This window comes from Lynx rufus, unplaced genomic scaffold (genome assembly GCF_022079265.1).
Source record: "Lynx rufus isolate CCGP_SWC_20201006 ecotype Redwood Valley unplaced genomic scaffold, mLynRuf1.p SCAF_2, whole genome shotgun sequence".
Lineage (NCBI taxonomy): Eukaryota > Metazoa > Chordata > Mammalia > Carnivora > Felidae > Lynx > Lynx rufus.
The window spans coordinates 149,607,319-149,628,110 of record NW_025814834.1 but is presented as its reverse complement, the minus strand read 5'-3'; the positions used below and the strand labels follow the sequence as shown (position 1 = coordinate 149,628,110).

Genomic DNA, 20,792 nt, shown 5'->3' with positions numbered 1-20,792 from the left:
TATTTTCCCCAATTTTTTATTGGGTTGTCCTTTTATTATTGATTTGTAGGTGTTCTTTATGTTTTCTGAAAAAAATCTTTCGTGAAATATATATAATGAATATTTTCTCCCACTTTGTACCCTGACTATTCATTTTCTTAATGATACCTTTAAGTGAGCAAAAATTTTAAATTTTGATACAATCTAATATATCAACACTTTTCCTTTTATATTTTTGTGCTTTACAACTCTATATTCGTGAATATATTATATTTTTTCTAGACCTTTTATGATTCTAAGCTTTTATATTTAAATGTATGATCCATTCTGCATCACTTTTTTATAAGGAATGAAGCAGGTGTCAAGGTTTACTTGATTTTATACAGATATACAGTTGTTCTACCATGATTTATTTGAAAGGCTTTCTCTTCCACATTGAATTAACTTCTTGCTTTTCCTGAAAATGATTAGACCATTCATGTGTGGGTCTACTTCTGGACCTTCCATCCTATCCATCCAGTAATGGATAATCAAAACATATGCCAACATCATATTCTCTTGACTACTGTAGTTTTATTTAAGTTTTACAATTAGGTTGATTTCATTTACCGTAAGGTAGGTTGTCCACAGGGTAAGTTAAACAAGGACTGAGCAAAGTCTTGGGGAACAAAAGGCATCACTTTTACTGAAGAGAAAGTGGGTGTCTTAGTTCAGGCAGCTATGACAAAAGAACTACTAACTGGGTGGCTTAAACAACAGAAGGCTATTGCTCATGGTTGTGGAGTCAGAGAAGTCCAAGATCAAGATGCCAGCCAATTCAATTCCTGGTGACCTCCTCCTGGTTTTCAAATGGATACCTTTTTGCTGTATGTTCACATATGAGAGAGGGAGGGAGAAAGCGAGAGAGAGAAAGAGAAAAAGAGTGCTCTCACGTCTCTTCTTTTAAGGGCACTACTCCCAAGAGAAAAGCTCCACCTTCATGACCTTAATTACCTCTCAGAGGCCCCACCTTCAAATATCATCACAATGGGGATACAAATTTGGGGAGAATATAAACATTTAGTCTATAGGAGTGGGCAACATATTACCTGTTGTTGAAAGAGGCCCTTACCAGAAGCCACTGAGACAGGCAACTACTCCAGTTCTGCACTAACTAAGCCATTGTAGTTTGGGCTGGACATAAATGTGGGGTGAGGTTGATATGAGTTGTTATAATAACAGTGGCTACAGCAAGGGCTTTGAAAACAAACCAACCTATATTAATGTTTTCTAGCTACAAGTCTTGGGCAAGTTACTCTACTTCTCTAAGCTGTGTTTTTCTAAAAAAAAAAAAAAAAAAAAAAAAAAAAAAAAAAAAAAAAAAAAAAAGAATTGTTCTCCCTGATAGGATTGTTGTGATGATTAAGGTCATATTTGTAGAGCACATAGCCCTGTCTCATTAAATCATAGGTGTCCTATAGGTGGTAGATATTAGTAAACAATGGTTGTTTTAAGGTGTAAAGCACATGATATAAAATCAAGAATTCTATCTCTCTTTTTTTAAGACATTTTTTAAAAAGAAGTTTTAGGTTCATAGCTAAATTGAAAGGAACACTCAAAGATATGATATATATATTCCCTGTCCACACACATACATAACCTCCTCCATTATCAACATCTCTCACCAGATGGAAAATTTTTTACAATTGATGAAGCTAAATTGACACATCATTATCACCCAGAGTATATAGTTTACATTAGGATTCATTCTTGGTGTTGTATATTCTATGAGTTTGGACAAATGCATAATGACATTATAATGCATAACTACAGTATCATAAGAGTATTCTCACTGCCCTAAAAATTTCCTGTGCTCTGCCTTTTCATCTCTCCCTTCCTGCAAATCCTTAGCAACCACTGATCTTACTGTCTCCATAGTTTTGCCTTTTCCAGCATGTCCTATAATTGAAATCATACAGTATGTGTCCTTTTCATATAGGTTTCTTTTAGTTTGTAATATGCATTTAAATTTTCTCCATGCTTTTCATGGTTTGACATCTCATTCCATTGCCTGGATGCACCATAGTTTATTTTTCCATTTACCTACTGAAGAACATCCCAGTTGCTTCCAAGTTTTGGCAATTATGAATAAAGCTGCTATAAACATCCACATAGAGGTTTTAATGTAAACATATGTTTTCAATTCCTTTAGGTAAATACCAAGGAGTGAGACTGCTAGATCTGATTATCTCTTTTCATCCAGATATTTTCCACAGAGTTTGAGACTCAGACATGAGTCTTTTTAAAAAAACTGTAGTAGCATAAGTGAATCTACTTTTCCTTCTCAACTATAAATGATTCCAGTAATTACCATAATTTGCAAAAATCCAGGATGTTTGACCAGTTAAATAAGGACTTTCAAATTCAGCCCAAGTTGTAGCATATGTTCAATATTTACTATCACTATAACTATTTCATGTATGGAACATTTAATATATCATATAGACAATTTTTAAATCAAAATAACTTGTTTTAATATCATACAGAAAATAACATTGCTTATCCTTATATTGTAAGCTCAGTATTCTATCCTACAGACATTATCATTTCTTTGGCTGACCAAGGGAAAATGATGCACGAGTGTGAAATTTCCTTCTTAAAATATATTATTATTTGGCTCTGATTAGGTTTTAAAAGCTTTAAGAATAAATCTAAGCAATTTAGGTCTCATGGCATAAAGATGTTATGTGGTCATAGAGAGTAGAGACACTATTTTATTATTCTTGTATTGTTTGAAAATCTATGAATATAACTAAAAGTTTATTTAAGAATTAGTTAACTATTTAAAGAACACACATAATTGCATAGCAAAGGAGAGCATCAATAACAGAAAAATGCAGCCTAGTGAATGAGAAAAGATATTTGTAAACGATATAGCCAATAAGGGGTTAGTATTCAAAATATTCAAAAAATTCAAATAATGTACAACTTGACACCAAAAACCAAACAATCTGATTTAAAAATGGGCAAAATAACGGACTAGACATATTTTTATTTTTTTTTTAATTTTTTTTTCAACGTTTATTTATTTTTGGGACAGAGAGAGACAGAGCATGAACGGGGGAGGGGCAGAGAGAGAGGGAGACACAGAATCGGAATCAGGCTCCAGGCTCTGAGCCATCAGCCCAGAGCCCGACGCGGGGCTCGAACTCCTGGACCGCGAGATCGTGACCTGGCTGAAGTCGGACGCCCAACCGACTGCGCCACCCAGGCGCCCCTAGACATATTTTTAAAGAAGACATACAGATGGCCAATAGACACATGAAGAAATGTTCAACACTACTAATCACCCGGGAAATGCAAATCAAAACCATGATGAGGTATCACCTCACACTAGTCAGAATGTCTGATATCAAAAGACGAGAAATAACAAGTGTTGGAAAGGATGTGGAAAAAAGAGAGCCCTCATACACTTTTGGTGGAAATGTAAATTGGTGCAACCACTGTGTAAAACATTACGGAAGTTTCTCAAAAAATTAAAAATGGAAACACCATATGATCCAGTAATTCTACTACTGGGCATTTACCCAGAGAAAATGAAAACACTAATTCAAAAAGAAACATGCATCCCTATATTTATTGTAGCATTCTTTGCAATTGCCAAGATATGGAAGCAGCCCAAATATTCATCCATAGATGAAGGTACAAAGAAGGACACACACACATACACACACACACACACACAACGGAATATCACACAGCCATAAAAATAATGAAATCTTGCCATTGGTGACAATATGGATGGACTTAGAGAGTATTATCTTAATGAAATAAGTCAGATAGAGAAAGACAAATACCATATGATTTCACTTATGTGCAAAATCTAAAAAAACAAAACAAATAAACAAAGGCAAAACAGAATAAACTTGTGGTTGCCTGAGAGGTAGTGGGTGGGGGGATCAGTGAAATAGGTAAAGGGGATAAAATGGTTCAAATTTTCAGTTATAAAATAAATAAGCCACAGGGATTAAAAGTACAGCATAGGGAATATAGTCAATAATATTATAATAATGTATGGTGACAGTTACAACACTTAGGAATGTTGAGTAACTTATAGAACTGTCAAATAAATATGTTGTATACCTGAAACTGACATAATATTGTATGTGAGTTATACTTCAACAATAAAACAGGAAAACAAAAACAAAAAAATAAACAACACTCTAAAAATGATGAACTCCTAGGTGTCAAATATGAAGAAAAACATTCATAAGGAAATAAAATGTGGTCCTTTGGAAACAGAAGATTAATAATGCAGGGATACAATATGAAATTGGCATAGTTAGCACATTTGGTCTAGTATACATTTTAAGAAAAACTTAAGAAAGCTGAAGGATTGGTCCTGTTGTTTGCTTTTTTAAAAATAGTTTTCTTTTAGGCCCGTTTACTTTGGATGGGCTTTTGTCAGTAGGTCTTCTTCCCCTAGTTTATTGAAGTTCAGCATGATCCTTTTGTATGGAAGAGAAAATTGCTTGGTCAAAATTCTACCTAGAAGATGAAAATAATATTATTTTTTTATCAAAATATCATATAGTCCACATATTAAACCACTTATGTACATGTTTCCAAACACTGATTGGCACTTTTTAGAAATATCAATGCTATTGTTTTAAGTGCCTTTATCAGTTGTAACAGTTTGGGTTGGAAGTAACAGAATACCTGACTAATGTTGGCTTAAAGAACCGGAGCGTTTGTTACCTCACACAATAAGATGTCTGGAGTTAGGCACTCTCCAGATTGGCACAGCTGTCACCAGTGTCATCAGAGACACAAGCTCTTTCTAAAACCTTTCAGCTCTACTACCCTTTACTTTTTGGTTGCCCTCTTCACCTTCCACCTAAGGGCCACAGAGGCTCCCTCAGCTAAGTGCCTTCTTTGGAAAGAAAGGTGGGATTTTCCTAGACATTTTTCATTTATTTCAGGGAAGAAAATATTATCTATAAACGATCTCACCATCACCATCTCCTTCTCCTCCACCTCCCTCCTGCTAGCAGACTAATCCTTAGATTACCGGCTTGAGTCAGGTCACAGAGTTGTGCCCCAATATGAGGGAGGCTTGGAAAAATGAGCCTCAGACATTTTTGACCTCCATCTTGGAAGACAGCTTCTGCCAGCAAGAAAGTGAAGGAGGCAAGCTATTGTCCAGGCAACTAATTGTGCCCATGAAGGTGCCACACACACCAGAGAAAGGCCATAAATTAATATAGTTTAATATTTATTTTCTTTTAAAATTTTTTTCAACGTTTATTTATTTTTGGGACAGAGAGAGACAGAGCATGAACGGGGGAGGGTCAGAGAGAGAGGGAGACACAGAATCGGAAACAGGCTCCAGGCTCTAAGCCATCAGCCCAAAGCCTGACACAGGGCTCGAACTCACGGACCGCGAGATCATGACCTGGCTGAAGTCGGACGCTTAACCGACTGCGCCACCCAGGCGCCCCTAATATTTATTTTCTTAAGTTTATCTGTTTTGAGAGAGAGAGGGAGAGCAAGAGATAGAGCAGAGAAGGGGCAGAGAGAGAGAGGGAGAGAGAGAGAGAGAGAGAGAAAGAGATAGAATCCTAAGCAGGCTCTGCACTATCAGCACAGAGCCCCATGCAGGGCTCGATCCCATGAACCATAAGATCATGACCTAAGCCAAAATCAAGAGTAGAGGCTTAACCAAGTGAGCCAACCAGGTGCCCCTGTATTAATATTTATTAAACTTTTATTGTGACCTAAATACAGTTTTAATCACTACATGTACTCTTTTTTTTTAATGTTTATTTATTTTTGAGAGAGAGAGAAACAGAGCACGAGTGGGGGAGGGGCAAGAGAGAGGGAGACACAATATCTGAAGCAGGACCCAGACTCTCAGCTGTCAGCACAGAGCCTGACATGGGGCTCAAACTCGTGAACTGCAAGATCATAACCTGAGCTGAAATCGGACGCTTAACTGACTGAGCCACTCAGGCGCCCCATTCCATGTACTATTTAAATTTTACAACAATTTTACAAATGTGGAAAGTGAGGCATGGCGATATTGAATAACTTACCTAAGGCCACACAGTCAGTAAAAGGCAGAGCTGGAATTTCAATCCAGTTAGTCTAATGTCAAAGCCAAACTCTTAACCATTTAATTGCTGTTTCCACATGATCATTGCAAACAGGATTAAAGGTGAATGCCAATAAAAATTTATGTAATTGAGAACAGAAGTGGCAGACATTTTTAACATATTCTTAGACTCTGGAATTTTACTATTTTACTATTTTGCTTTATCCCCTGCTTAGTAAGTAATTTACAAAGTATGACTCATTGTTATTATCTATATTATAACTCATCCAAGTGGAGATAAAACATGTATATGATATAATGACATTTAGGATAAATTATGACACTAAAAAATTCATTCCTTTATTCTTCGTTGAAAAATACAAAATGCTTCCCAAAAAGTTTCTTTTAAAAATCTGTCACTTGCTCACAACCACTGCTTTTAAAATACCCTCGGGGAGAGGGAGGTAAGACGGCAGAGCAGCCTGGAGACCCTGATCTTGTCTTGTCCGTGAAACACAGTCAGCAACAAGCCATTTTGCACACCTAGAAAACTGATCTAAGGATAAACACAATAATCTGCATAATTTGAGCCACATAGCTCGGCAGTTACGTGCTGTGGAGAGATGAACTGGGGGAGAGAAAAGCCACAGAGGGTAGGGAGCTGTTTTTGTGGATGGAGGACAGAGGAAGGGGAAGAATGCAACACATCGGGAGAGTGCAAGAAAAACACTCCCCTAAAAGTAGCTGGAGTGAAAACACGCAGGGGACTGAACAAGAAATCTGTTCCCCAAAACCACTGACGGGAAGAAAGGAGAGGGTTTCAATACTACCAGGATTCAATAAACAGTGGAGTGCAGAATCTGAAGCTCTGGAGCTCAGTGCCTGGTGGTGCTCTGGTGAGGAATTAGGATGAATCCCCAGAGCAGGCAGCAGGGTCCGTGTGACACACGGAGAGAAGTGGTTCCCCTGCTTAGAGAGCGTTTGTTAGAGGCCACACGACCTCACCACAGGCAAAGGTCACAGTGGACCTGGAGAGCAGCCACGTTTGCCGGTATTGGGACAAAGACAGCAGAGTGCAGTGAAATCTGGCACTGGCTATGTTGTGATTTGCCATAATCTCTGACCCTCTGCCACTGTGCGATTGCACAAGCGTTTTCTGGGGCAAGCCAGCACCCAGACGTTGCTCAGCGAGACCCTCCCCCAGAGACTGAAGGCTGGACCAAGCCACAGGGATCCCTGAAATGCAGGATTTTGAAACATAACCCCATCTGAAATAAAACTCTGGAGGGAGGTGCTGCCTGGTAGGTGGGATGGCTTAGACATGAACAGGGCAGAGGCCAGGGGTGGACAGAGGGCTGAAACAAAGGAGAGGTGCTTGATTGTGGGTCGGTGAGAGCAGAAGCTCCTGTGCCAGAGACTAGGGACCTAAGTGAAGCCATTTCCACCTCTCCCATGCAGTGCATATGTGCCACCTTGATTCACCCCACTAAGCTAAGCAGCGCCCCATAGTGGAAAACGGAGCCATTACACCAAGCCCTACTCAACTGTGCCCTCCAAGCACATTCCACAAGACCAGCACAAGTCCCTCCACCTGCTTAGTGTATGGACTATAGAGGGCTCCATAGTCTCAGTTCTAGGGGAAATGATGTAACTTCATTTGGTTTTTATTTGGTTTGCTGGTTCATTTATTAGTCTGCGGTTTTTGGTTTGTTTTTTGGCTTCTGCTTTTGTCTAAGTTGGTTTTTTTCTCCTTTCTTGGATACAGAAAGAAAATTTTTTGGTTTTTTATTTTAATTTTATTTTTATTAATTTTTTACTTTATTTTTAATTTTTAATTTTTTATTCTATTTAATTTTCTTTATTTCATTTTATTCTATTTTATTATATAATTTTTAAAATTTTTTAACATTTTCTTACCTTTTTTCTTTTCTTTCCCTTTTTTCTCTATCCTATCAAGCTTCTTGCAACAAGCAGACCAAAACACACCTAGAATCTAGCTTCCTTTATTTGAGTTTTTGTTTTGTTTTTAATTTTTTTCCTCCTAAATGACAAACTGAAGCAATTCACCCCAAAAGAAAGAACAGGAAGAAAAGACAGCCAGGGGCTTAATCAATACAGATACAAGCAAGATGTCTGAACTAGAATGTAGAGCCATAATATTAAGAATACTAGCTGGGGTTGAAAAAAGTACAAAATCCTCTTCTGTGGAGATAAAAGTAAAAATCTAGCCAGGACAAAATTAAAAATGCTATAACCAAGATGCAGTTTCAAGTGGATGCCATGACAGCGAGGATGGATAAAGCAGAGCAGACAATTGGCAATATAGAAGATAAAATTATGAAGAACAATAAAGCAGGAAAAAAGAGGGAAACGAGGCAAAAGAGTGCGATACAAGACTTAGAGAACTCAGTGACTTATTAAAAAGGAATAACATCCAAGTCATAGGAGTCCCAGAATATGAAGAAAGAGAAAAAGGTCAGAAGGTTTATGTGAGCAAATTATAGCAGAAAACTTTCCTAATCTGGGAAGGACACAGACATCAAAATCCAAGAAGCAGAGAGAGTTCCCATTAGATTCAACAAAACCAACCATCACCAAGGCATATCATAGTCAAATTCACAAAATACACAGACAAGGAAAGAATTATGAAAGCAACCAGGGGAAAAAAAGGTCCTTAACCTATAAGGATTACATTCGCAGCAGACCTATCCACAGAAACTTTGCAGGCCAGAAAGGAATGGCAGTATATATTCAACGTGCTGAATCAGAAAAATATGCAGCAAGTATTCTTCATCCAGCAAGGCTGTCATTCAAAATAGAAAAAGAGGGCCACCTGCGTGGTTCAGTTGATTAAGCGTCCAACTTAAGCTGAGGTCATGATCTTGTGGTTTGTGAGTTTGCGCCTCATATTGGGCTCTGCCCTGACAGTTCAGAGCTTGGAGGCTGCTTCGTATTCTGTATTTCTGTCTCTTTCTGCTCCTCCCCCACTCGTATTGTCTCTCTCTCTCTTTCTCTCTCTCTCTCTCAAATAAAAAAAAAATTCAAAAATTTAAAAAAATAGAAGGAGAGATAGAGTTTCCCAGACAAACAAAAACTAAAGGAGTTCATGACCACTAAAGCAGCCCTACAAGAAATTCTAAGGGGGACTCTTTGAGTGGAGAAAAGATGAAATAAAACAAAAAAGACCAAAAGCAACAAAGACTAGAAAGGACAAGAGAATATCACCAGAAACAACTCTACAGGCAACACAGTGGCACTAAATTCATATCTTTCAGTACTGACTCTAAATGTCAATAGACTAAACAGTGCAGTATCAGAATAGATTAGAAAACAAGACCCATCTATATGCTGCTTACAAGAGACCATTTTAGACTAAAGACACCTGCAGATTGAAAGTAAAAGGATGGAGGGGCATGTGGGTGGCTCAGTCAGTTGAGCATCCGACTTCAGCTCAGGTCATGATCTTGCGGTTTGTGAGTTCGAGCCCCGTGTCGGGCTCTGTGCTGACAGCTCAGAGCCTGGAGCCTGCTTCAGATTCTGTGTCTCCCTCTCTCTCTGCCCATCCCCTGCTTGTGCTCTGACTCTCAAAAATAAATAAATAAATGTTAAAAAAAACCTTAAAAATAAAAAATAAAAAGAAAGTAATGGAATGGAGAACAATCTATCATGCTAATAGTCATCAAAAGAAAGCTGGAGTAGCTGTACTTATATCAGACAAACTATATTTTAAAATAAAGAATGTAACAAGAGATGAAGAGCATTATATCATAATTAAGTGTCTATCCACCAAGAAGCTCTAACAATTATAAATATTTATGCCCCAAACGTGAGAGTATACAATTATATAAATAAGTTCATCACAAACATACAGAAACTCATTGATGATAACACCATAAGAGTAGTGGACTTCAACACTCCACTTACAGAAATGGACAGATCATCTAAGCAGAAAATCAACAAGGAAATAATGGCTTTGAATGACACACTGGACTAGATGGACTAAACAGATATATTCAGAACATTTCATCCTAAAGCACAATACACATTCTTCACAAGTGCACATGGAATATTCTCCAGAATAGATCACATGCTGGGACACAAATGAGCCCTCAACAAGTACAAAAAGATTGAGATCATGCTTTGCATATCTTCACACCACAATGCTATGAAACTCAAAATCAACCACAAGAAAAAATTTGGAAACACCATGAATACTTGGAGATTAAAGAACACCCTATTAAAGAATGAATGGGTTAACCAAGAGATTAAAGAGGAAATTAAAAAGAACATGGAAACCAATGAAAATGAAAACATGACAACCCAAAACCTCTGGGATGAAGCAAAGGCAATCATAAGAGGGAAGTAAATAGCAATCCAGGCTTTCCTAAAGAAGGAAGAAAGGTCTCAAATATACAACCTGATCTTACCCTAAAAGAGCTGGGGAAAATAAAACCTAAAACTAAAACTAAAACTAAAGCCAAAAACTAGCAGAAGAAGGTAAATAATAAGATTAGGACAGAAATCAATGATATCGAAATCGAACAGTAGAACAGATCAATGAAACCAGGAGCTGACTCTTTGAAGAATTAACAAAATTGATAAACCCCTAGCCAGATTGATCAAAAAGAAAAGGACCCAAATAAATAAAATCAAGAATGAAAGAGGAGAGATCACAACCAATACTGCAGAAATACAAACAATAATAAGAGAATATTATGAGCAATTATATGCCAACAAATTGTGCAATCTGGAATAAATGGTCAAATTCCAAGAAACACATAAGCTACTAAAACTGAAACAGGAAGAAATATGAAATTTGAACTTACCCATAGCCAGTGAAGAAATTGAATCAGTAATCAAAAATTTCCCAACAGGAGTCCAGGGCCAGATGGCTCTCCAGGGGGAATTCTACCAAACATTTAAAGAAGAGTTAACACCTATTCTTTTGAAGATGATCCAAAAAATAGAAGTAGAAGGAAAACTTCCAAACTCATTTTGCAAGGTTAGCATTATCTTGATTCCAAAACCAGGGAAAGACCCTACTAAAAAGAACAACTACAGACCAATTTCACTGATGAACATGGATGCAAAAATTCTCGACAAGATACTAGCAAACCGGACCCAACAATATATTAAAAGAATTGTTCACCATGATCAAGTAGGATTTATTCCTGGGATGCAGGGCTGGTTCAATATCTGCAAATCAATCAATGTGATACATCACATTACTAAAAGAAAGGATAAGAACCACGTGATCCTCTCAGTAGATGCAGAGAAAGCACTTGACAAAACACAGCATCTTTTCTTGTTAAAAATCCTCAAGAAAGTAGGGATCATAAAAGCCATCTTTCATAAAAGATATGATAGAGAAAAGATATGAAAGATCCACCGGTAATATCATCCTCAATGGAAAAAATTGAGAGCTTTCCCCCTAAGGTCAGGAACATGACAAGTATGTCCACTCTCACCACTGTTTTTCAACATAGTGTTGGAAGTCCTAGCCTCAGCAATCAGACAACACAAAGAAATAAAAGGCATCCAAATCAGCCAGGAGGAAGTCAAACTTTCACTCTTCACAGATGACATGATACTCTATGTGGAAAACCCAAAAGGCTCCACCAAAAAAAGTGCTAGAATTGATCCATGAATTCAGCAAAGTCACAGGATATAAAATCAATATACAGAAATCAGTTGCATTTCTATACACCAGTACTGAAGCAGGAGAAAGAGAAATCAAGGAACTGATCCCATTTACAATTGCACCAAAACCCACAAAATACCTAGGAATAAACCTAACTAAAGAGATGAAAAATCTATATACTTGTAAACTATCGGAAGCTTATGAAAGAAACTGAAGAAGACACAAAGAAATGGAAAAATATTCCATGCTCATGGATTGGAAGGATAAATATTGTTAAAATGTCAACACTACCCAAAACAATCTACATATTCAATGCAATCCCTACCAAAATAACACCAGCAGTATTCACAGAGCTAGAACAAATAATCCTAAAATGTGTATGGAATCAGAAAAGACCCTGAATAGTTAAAGCAATCCTGAAAAAGAAAACCAAAGCGGAAGGCATCACAATTCTGGACTTCAAGCTGTATTACAAAGCTGTAATCATCAAGACAGTATGGTACTGGCACACAAACAGACACAGAGATCAGTGGAACAGCATAGAGAATCCAGAAATGGACCCACAAACATATGGCCAACCAATTTTTGACAAAGAAGGAAAGATTATCTAATGGAATAAAGACACTCTCTTCAGTAAATGATGTTGGGAAAACTGGATAGCCACATGCAGAAGAATGAACTTAAACCACTTTCTTACACCGTACATGAAAATAAACTCAAAATGGATGAAAGACCTAAATGTAAGACAGGAAGCCATCAAAATCCTAGAAGAGAAAACAGGCAACAACTTCTTTGACTGTGGCCACAGAAACTTCTTTCTTGACATGTCTCCAGAGGCCAGGGAAACAAAAACAAAAATGAACTATTGGGACCTCATCAAGATAAAAATCTTCTGCACTGCAGAGGAAACTATCAGCAAAACTAAAAGGCAACTGACGGAATGGGAAAAGATATTTGCAAATGACACATTAGATAAAGGGTTAGTATCCAAAATCTATACAGAATTTATCAAACTTAAGACCCATGAGACAAATCATCCAGTGAAGAAATGGGCAAAAGACACGAACAGACATTTTTCCAAAGAAGACATCCAGATGGCTAACAGACACATGACAAAATGCTCAAAATCACTCATCATCAGGGAAATGCAAATCAAAACCACACTGAGATATCAATCACCTCACACCTGTCAGAATGGCTAAAATTAACAACTCAGGCAACAACAGATGTTGGCGAGGACATGGAGAAAGAGGAACCCTTTTGCACCGCTGGTGGGAGTATAAACTGGTGCAGACACTCTTGAAAACAGTACAGAGTCTCCTCAAAAAATTAAAAACAGAACTACCCTATGACCTCAAAAGGGCACTACCCTGTGCCTCAAAAGGGCACATGCACCCCAATGTTTATAGCAGCACTATCAACAATAGCCAAAGTATGGAAAGAGCCCAATTTCCATCAACTGATGAATGGATAAAGAAGATGTACATGTATACACACATATACATACAATGGAATATTACTCAGCAATCAAGAAGAATGAAACCTTGCCATTTGCAACAATGTGGATGAAACTAGAGTGTATTATGCTAAGTGAAATAAGACAAATATATGATTTCACTCAGATGTGGAATTTAATATACAAAACAGATGAATATAAGGGAAGGGAACCAAAATAATAAAAAAACAGAGAGGGAGACAAACCATAAGAGACTCTTAAATACAGAGAACACCCTTACTGGAAGGGTATTGGGCTAAATGGGCAAGTGGCATTAAGGAGGACACTTATTAGGATGAGCACTGGGTGTTATATGTAAGTGATGAATCACTAAATTCTTTTCCTGAAATCGTTATTACACTATATTGTAACTAACTTGGATTTAAATTTAAAATAAAATAAAATACTCTTAATATTTTTATATTGTGAACATCTGATCTTAGCTAAAAGATCATCCATTGTACATTTTTAGTTTGTAAGATGACTCTATTTCTAGTAGCCAATTATATTAAATTTATGTTTAATTATATTAAGGAACTGATAGATTTTTCCTTTTTCCTAGTTACGTGCCTCTAAAGAGACCCTGCTCAAAAAAATTCCTATTACTTTCTAATGGAGAAAAAAAATAAAAACAGCTGTGTAGTGAAAGACATACACTGTACTAACCATGTTTTTAAGTTTCTCCCTATTTTTTTTGTAGGAGAATAGAAAAAGGCAGAAGAGAAAATACTCATATGGGAGACACAAAAAGAATTGATGAGTAGTAACCGAAAAGAAAGGAAATCCAAGATGATCTCAGTTTAAGCAGAGCATTTATTGGAATTTTCAAGCAAGCCACAGTCAAATGTGGAGGTTATTCAAGAAAACTGGGATCAAAGTAAGGGGCTAGGTACTGCAGATAGGGGAAGAACTCGGAGACCATAGCTATGCCCAAGCTAGTCAAATGGAAAATAGCAACTTTAGGGAATAGAAGTGACATATCACAAGAAAAAGAATGTTAGCAGAATAAATACTTTTACATCTAATTTAGAGGAGAAGAAATAGAAATGAGTTGAAGTGGCTTTTGAAGCCATTCAGGAAGATCAGTGACTAAGCCAGAAGAGTCTTTAAAAACCCTCCTTGGCCAGAATCCCTCCTGGGGAGCGCACTTTATAACCTTCTGAGGTTGAAAGGGATCCCTTCTAGCCCTCCCAGGCTGCCTGGTTTCTAAGTGGTGCTAAGGACTCTGAGGGGCAGGGCATTGGCTTTGCATGAGACCAGGCAGGGGTTTTGTGGGTGGTGGTTAGTTAGCCTTTGTTGTTGAAAGTAAGGAAAAGAGAGAAAGGAGGAGAGATTAGATCCCTCGGGATAGAAAGAGATGGAGGCGAATGGGGGGCCAAGGGCACTCCACATTTGTGGAAAATTACTTAAGGAATGCCGATGCCCTCAGTGATTGGAAGTGTTTTATTTTATTTTTCTGTGACATAAATACCTCTCTAGGTCCACCTATAAACTAATAAAGTCTCAATTGTTCACAACCTATGTACATGTTTCTTTGGAAAACTCAAAACATTATATTTGGAACAAAATAGCAAAGCACAGGGACAGCTCCTGTGGCTCCAGGAAACAGGAATTTTAAGAAGTTGTGGAAATCTAGGAGGGGGACCTGTCTTCCTCAGGTACTGAACTGACATGGATAAAAACCAATTACACATAAGTCTCTGAGGAACAGGGGACCCCAGCTGACAACAGCAGATAATTAAATTAATAATAACTGTATCTACCACTTACCAAATACCTATGGACAAAGCATCAAGGATCACAGCTTTATGTTATAAACTTGGACTATATTTTTTATTTAATTCGACTACAGATAACCTCACATCATTTTCATGTCATTTCTCCTCATTTTATCTCTTCTGTTGTCAGTCAGCATTATGTGAGGCATTTCTGGGCAAAGTATTCTTTGATTCCTCTCTTAGTAATCCTACAAACTGAACGACTTTTATTTCACCTTAACAGCAAAAAGTATTCCCTGTAGAGAAGAAAGGAAACTCCTAGAAAGCTGAAGGAAGGCTAAAGAACGACAAGCAAGACCATTGTCTGAGGTCCGTCGACTCCATTGCCTCACATGTGGTCAGTGATAAACCCCTCACTGGCCCCTGCTACCACCGTTGGCCTCCTCACAGAACGGAAATCTGGAAGGCAGATTGTGTCACTGGTCCACATCCATCACTGATGGCCCATTTCACAGGTAAACTCCAGTCTTTCCCATGAGCTGCCAGCCTATGTGGTATGTGCACTGGACCTGGCCTCCGTGTCACAGCCCCTCCAAGCTCAGGGCCCCGTTCATGGCCTCTTGTGCCTGGCTCCACTCCAGGCAGCTTCCGGCCTCAGGGGCTTCCCACTCGCCCTTCTCTTTGCCTGTGCCACTTCTCGCTCAGATATTTGCCTGTTTCCTTCCTCACTCCCGATAATCTTATCTGTGAGGCCTCCTGCTCCACCTGACACGAAACAGCAGATTTCAACGTCTACCCTCTCATTTTTTCCTCCCCTTACCTGATTCCTTATTTTCCATAACACTTTCACTAGATATCCCATCACATTTGTGTGTTGTCTCTCTCCCTTTTCCATTAGGACAGAACGTAAACTCTATTTCGTTCACACACATCCAGCAGTTAGAATGGTGCCTGGCACCTAAAACATGATTTTATGTTTTTAGCACCTTTATTGAGGTGTATTTGACACAATTTTGTTTTTGAATGAATAACTGACTGAGGGAGGAGAAATAACAGTGAAGGAAACAGTCCCCTGTTTAAATAAGGTACATCCTATCGCTTCTCGGCCTTTTGGCTAAGATCAAGTGTAAATAAGGTACATCCTTGGCAATTACTTGTTTGAAACTACATTTTGGAGATCGTTGAAACAATCTTATCATGGCTCATATAATGATCAATAAGAAAATAGACTAAATATGAGGCAGGGGCTCTAATCATAGAAAGGTGATTGTGACTTTCAAGAATCTAAATTCTGTGCTGTTGGTTTATATTTAAACTTTAACTCTGTACTCTATAGCTGTTTCTTTACAAAGAATATTTAAACAATGGTGTCACCATAAAAAATGCATAATTAATGCAATGTTTTTCTCCTGAGGTCTGAAGAAAGCACAGGCTTTTCCCATAAGAAGGTAAAAAATATTTTTAAAGACTACATAGACTGCCTCTTTGCCCTGTAAGAGCTACAATCACAAAGCAAATCCTTGGATAGCCCCCAAGAGCTTTTCTGAGGCCAGCTACTCCAGGTGTGGCCCAAGGACCAGCAGCCTCAGTATCATCTGGGAGGTGGCCTCACCTTGCAGAATGTTGGTCTCACCTTGACCTACAGAGTCGGAATTGAATTTGAACAGGTGATTGTTAGGTACATTAAAGTTTGAAAAGTACTACTCTGAATAGCTTTTGGTGTACTCTGGGAGGGAGGTCTGTGCAGGTCGATTCTGTTTGCTGCAAGTTTTGTCTGGAGATTCAGAGCCCCAGGTAGCTGCCCCCTGAAAACAGAAGGGGGAGCCCTACTCCCCCAATTGCCAGATCTTTCAGCTGGTTGGAACTGCTTCTGTTCTTTGCAGGGCTGGTGGGGTGAAGTGGAGTAATAGAAACAGCAAAAGGAGAGGAAGGAAAACGCAAGGATGTGCTGCCCCATGGTGGGATTGGGGGCAGCAGGGGAATCTGGCAGAGCCTTGGAGCTTCACAGATGGACAGAATCAGAGCAGAAAGAAAACAGGACCAGAGGCTCGGGAAGAACTATGTAGTGTTTGTGCTTCTCATTTCATTTATTGTTCTCTGAGTCTCCATGTTTATGTTTCATCTCTTTAAACACTTTCCTTTACATGTCTGCTTTCTCTTTGTGTTCTTCCCTGGAAAATAATGATAATAATGAAGATAGTATCTTACATCCACATGATGCCATATGCAATCTGGTACATAATACACATGAGTGTTTTATAGAAGGCGCTTTTATGCCTATTTTGCAAATGAGAAATATTCCATACCCTTTTCTCCATGTTTTTTTTAACTGAGTTTTCAGTAAAAGTAGTTGCTGTTTCTCATTCATTTTGGCAAATTTTAGTGGTGTTTTTTTTTCATGCACAAACTCATCTGCGGAGTTCTTGTCACAGTGAGGGTGGGGAGGAGGCTTAATAGCAAAAGTCTGGGGGTGAAAGACCACATAGGGAGAATGAAAACAACGAGAAGTATAAGAGTCTCATGCTCTGACATGGTGGTAACTCAACAAAACACAAATGACTTCCCAGACCCTATCTGTGCCATCCACTGCACTCCTTTACTTGAAAATGAGTCTAAGTTTGAATCAAATGGGATAAGGGAGGTATGAAACGTGCCATCTGAGTCACTAGCAAACTATGTTTTGTTCAAAGTCTTACTTCTTTTTTGGTTTATTGCACAAATGTTGCAAAACCAAAGTGGTCCATAAGCTTTGTAGCCCTGCCACATAGTGAACTTTCCTGCTTTAAATGCAATTGCTAAAGAGTTGAAACAAAAGCCTGAGAGGAAATAATCCAAAACTTCCTTGGACTCCTCACGATGCCAGATGTCCTGACTTCTCTGACACCATTTGCATGTTTTAGTCACTTTGACTGTGGGTCTCTACCTGCAGACTCCATGAAAATGGATAGAGAGGCCTTCCGGGGCCAGGAGGAACTGCAAATTCAGACAACGAACAAAGATGTGCTTTAGATTCTTCAGTTACTGAAAGTGAATAACTCTTATTTTCTTGAAAGCAGATAAAAGCAGAGCAGGTTCTTAGAATTTATTTATAGCTTGAAATAAATGTCTGAACCTTGTATTCCCATTTTTCTTCACTTTAGGTATATTTCATTTTTCAGATATCATAAAATCTATAGACATGAGAAATGAATATTTCTTGGATGCAAGGATAAATTGTGGGTTTTTTTGTTGTTGTTGCTGACAAAGTCACACTTTATCAGAAGTGGACACTCCGCTCAGGAATGACGTTTAAGTCATTTAGACGTTTAAGACATTCAGAAGACAGTTTTTGAGAGCTTTTTACTTTTGTTTCCTGTGCGGTCAGCCTGGTCAGAGCAGAAGGCGGTCAGAAGAGACCTTTAGTTGGCCTGGCCCCAGGCCTAGTTGCTGACAGCAAAAGGGTGTCGAGAGTACGATGGAACAGAAGTGGGGGAAAGGCTTTCAAGAGTGAATGGGTCAATGACCGGGAATCTTGTAGGGACAGATGACGAAAGTAGATGCCAGTCGAGTGGCCAGACCTGGTAATCAGGTTCCAAAAGCAATGGAGCAAAAAACAGGTAGACAAGAATGGATGTCATATCTAGGCCCTCAACCTAGGAAGAGCAAAGCCTGAGTGTCCTTGTTCAGGTGAATTGGACAAGACCGTTCACATACGGCTGTTCTTTATAAAGCTGCCCGCAGTCACTAGCCAGCATTCCACCTCACATGATGTGGCAGCTATTGTAGCTGTTGTTAAGGGGACAGACAGAGAGAGAGCCCTCACTGGTCCCCGCAGCCAGAGAACAATTCACACAAGTGTGGACAGTGGCGAGAAGAAACTCTTATCTGATTGTTTGTGGAAAGCTACTCTTAGTATGGCTTACGATTTTAATTTTTGAGCATATTGGGTTTTTTTGTTTTAGTTTTTGTTTGTGTGTGTTTGTTTATTTTTAAGAGTGAGAGAGACAGTGTGAGCAGGGGAGGGGCAGAGAGAGAGGGTGACACAGAATCCAAAGCAGGCTCCAGGCTCTGAGCTGTCAGCACAGACTCGGGGCTCGAACTCACAGACCGTGAGATCATGACCTGAGTCAAAGTTGGACGGTTCACCGACTGAGCCACCCAGGTTCCCCGAGCATATTGTTTTACTGATGCCAATAATCTCAGCACAAGAGATTGGCACAAGAAAATAAACTGCCAAGAAAAGTTGAAAATAAATTTCACTGTTTATCGATGAGTCACAGTTACAGGCAAATCCTTAAGAGTCACCACACCTCTGGGTTTCCACTCTGTAACACAGGGAGAGGTGTGGGGGAAAAATCCACAGCTGGGCATTAGCCTGGGAAGACAAGACAGCTAAGCTGACCTCTAGCTGTACAGTGAGCAACTCTGACAGCTGTGTGGTTACCAGAGACATTCCCTTCTCCTACATACCCTGGGGAGCACCAATACCTGAGCCCCTTCTGACAAGAGGGAGCAAGAGGAAAACTGCTTCAGAGAAGAGGTACCTTCTAGAAGCGATACTTCTAGAAGCGATACTTCTAGAAGAGATAAAGTTGCAGGGGGGAGCATTTCCACACTATAATCCAGGGCTCTTTTGCAATCAAGCTTTTATTTTCTTCTCCTGACTCCATTTATTCCTTCATTCAACAAATATTTATCGAGAGTTTACTGAGGTAGGTGCTCAGGAGGTAGTGATAATAACAGGGCACGATACCTTCTCTCATATGCCTTTCATGGAAAGCAGACAACTATGCAAATTACACAAAATGAATGTGACACTGTAACTATAATCACACTTCAAAGGAGAGGCATTTGATGCTGTGAAAGCATGAAAGAGGGGATTTGACTTAGGAAGCTCAGCTCAGGCTTCCAGGCCAGGACTGGAAACAAGAGTTTCCAAATAGAGAGATAGCAGGAGAAAAATTTCCTTTACTCTCCCTCAATGTCACAGCTCTGGTCACTTTATTTCCAGTTCCTTGAGAATGCAAGAAAACATAATATAGTGAAAAACAATGGAATTTGGAGCCAGTCAGTCTCATTCTAGCACTATGACAATGCTTGTACAACCTTGAACAAATTAGATTTTCTGAGCTTTAGTTTTGTCACCCATAAAATAGACATGGTAGGGGCGCCTGAGTGGCTCAGTCAGTTAAGCGTCTGACTTCGGCTCAGGTCATGATCTCACGGTTCGTGGGTTCGAGCCCCACATTGGGCTCTGTGCTGACAGCTCGGAGCCTGGAGCCTGCTTCAGATTCCGTGTCTCCCTCTCTCCCTGCCCCTCCCCTGCTTGCGCTTTATCTCTTTCTCTCTCTCTCAAAAATAAATAAACATTAAGAATTTTTTTTTTTAAATAGGCATCGTAAAACCTATCACACAATAAAAGTTAGTTCCTTCCCCCATTGGCTAATTTTCAATCCTTCTGAGACTCAGTGTCTTCACCAAAAAAAAAAAAAAAAAAAGGAAAATAGAAATAAGAATCATGCTTGCATCAGGGAATAGATATTTAAATGGGTTCATTTGTAAACTCTAAAGCATTATTTGGTAGTTATCAGGTACTATTAATCACTCGCAAAATAGGTATGATGCTTACTATGTGCAGACCCTGTGATAGGTCCTGGAAAAATGGAAGGTTAGACTGAATCACAGCCTTGTCCTCAGGAGAGGGTTGCTGAAGGAAAAATTTATTCTCTTCCCTGGTCCAAAGAGAAAAGGCAGCAAGGGCGGAGGAAAAGGCCTCTGTGGCCCACACAGGCATCCAGGTTCCTGGCACTTGGCCCACCCTGGGGGATATCTGATACCTTCCCCTCAGCCATCAGCTGAGAGATTGCCCAGACGACCTATTCCAAGGGCCCCAGGGACAGGGCTGCA

The 20,792-nt window shown here is 39.1% G+C and overlaps 1 protein-coding gene across 5 annotated transcripts in view; it reads right to left on the bottom strand.

The window, feature by feature from the left end:
* Window positions 1–20,792, bottom strand: part of ODF2L (outer dense fiber of sperm tails 2 like) — a 329,427-nt gene that overhangs the window by 43,021 nt on the left and 265,614 nt on the right. The window lies entirely within an intron of this gene.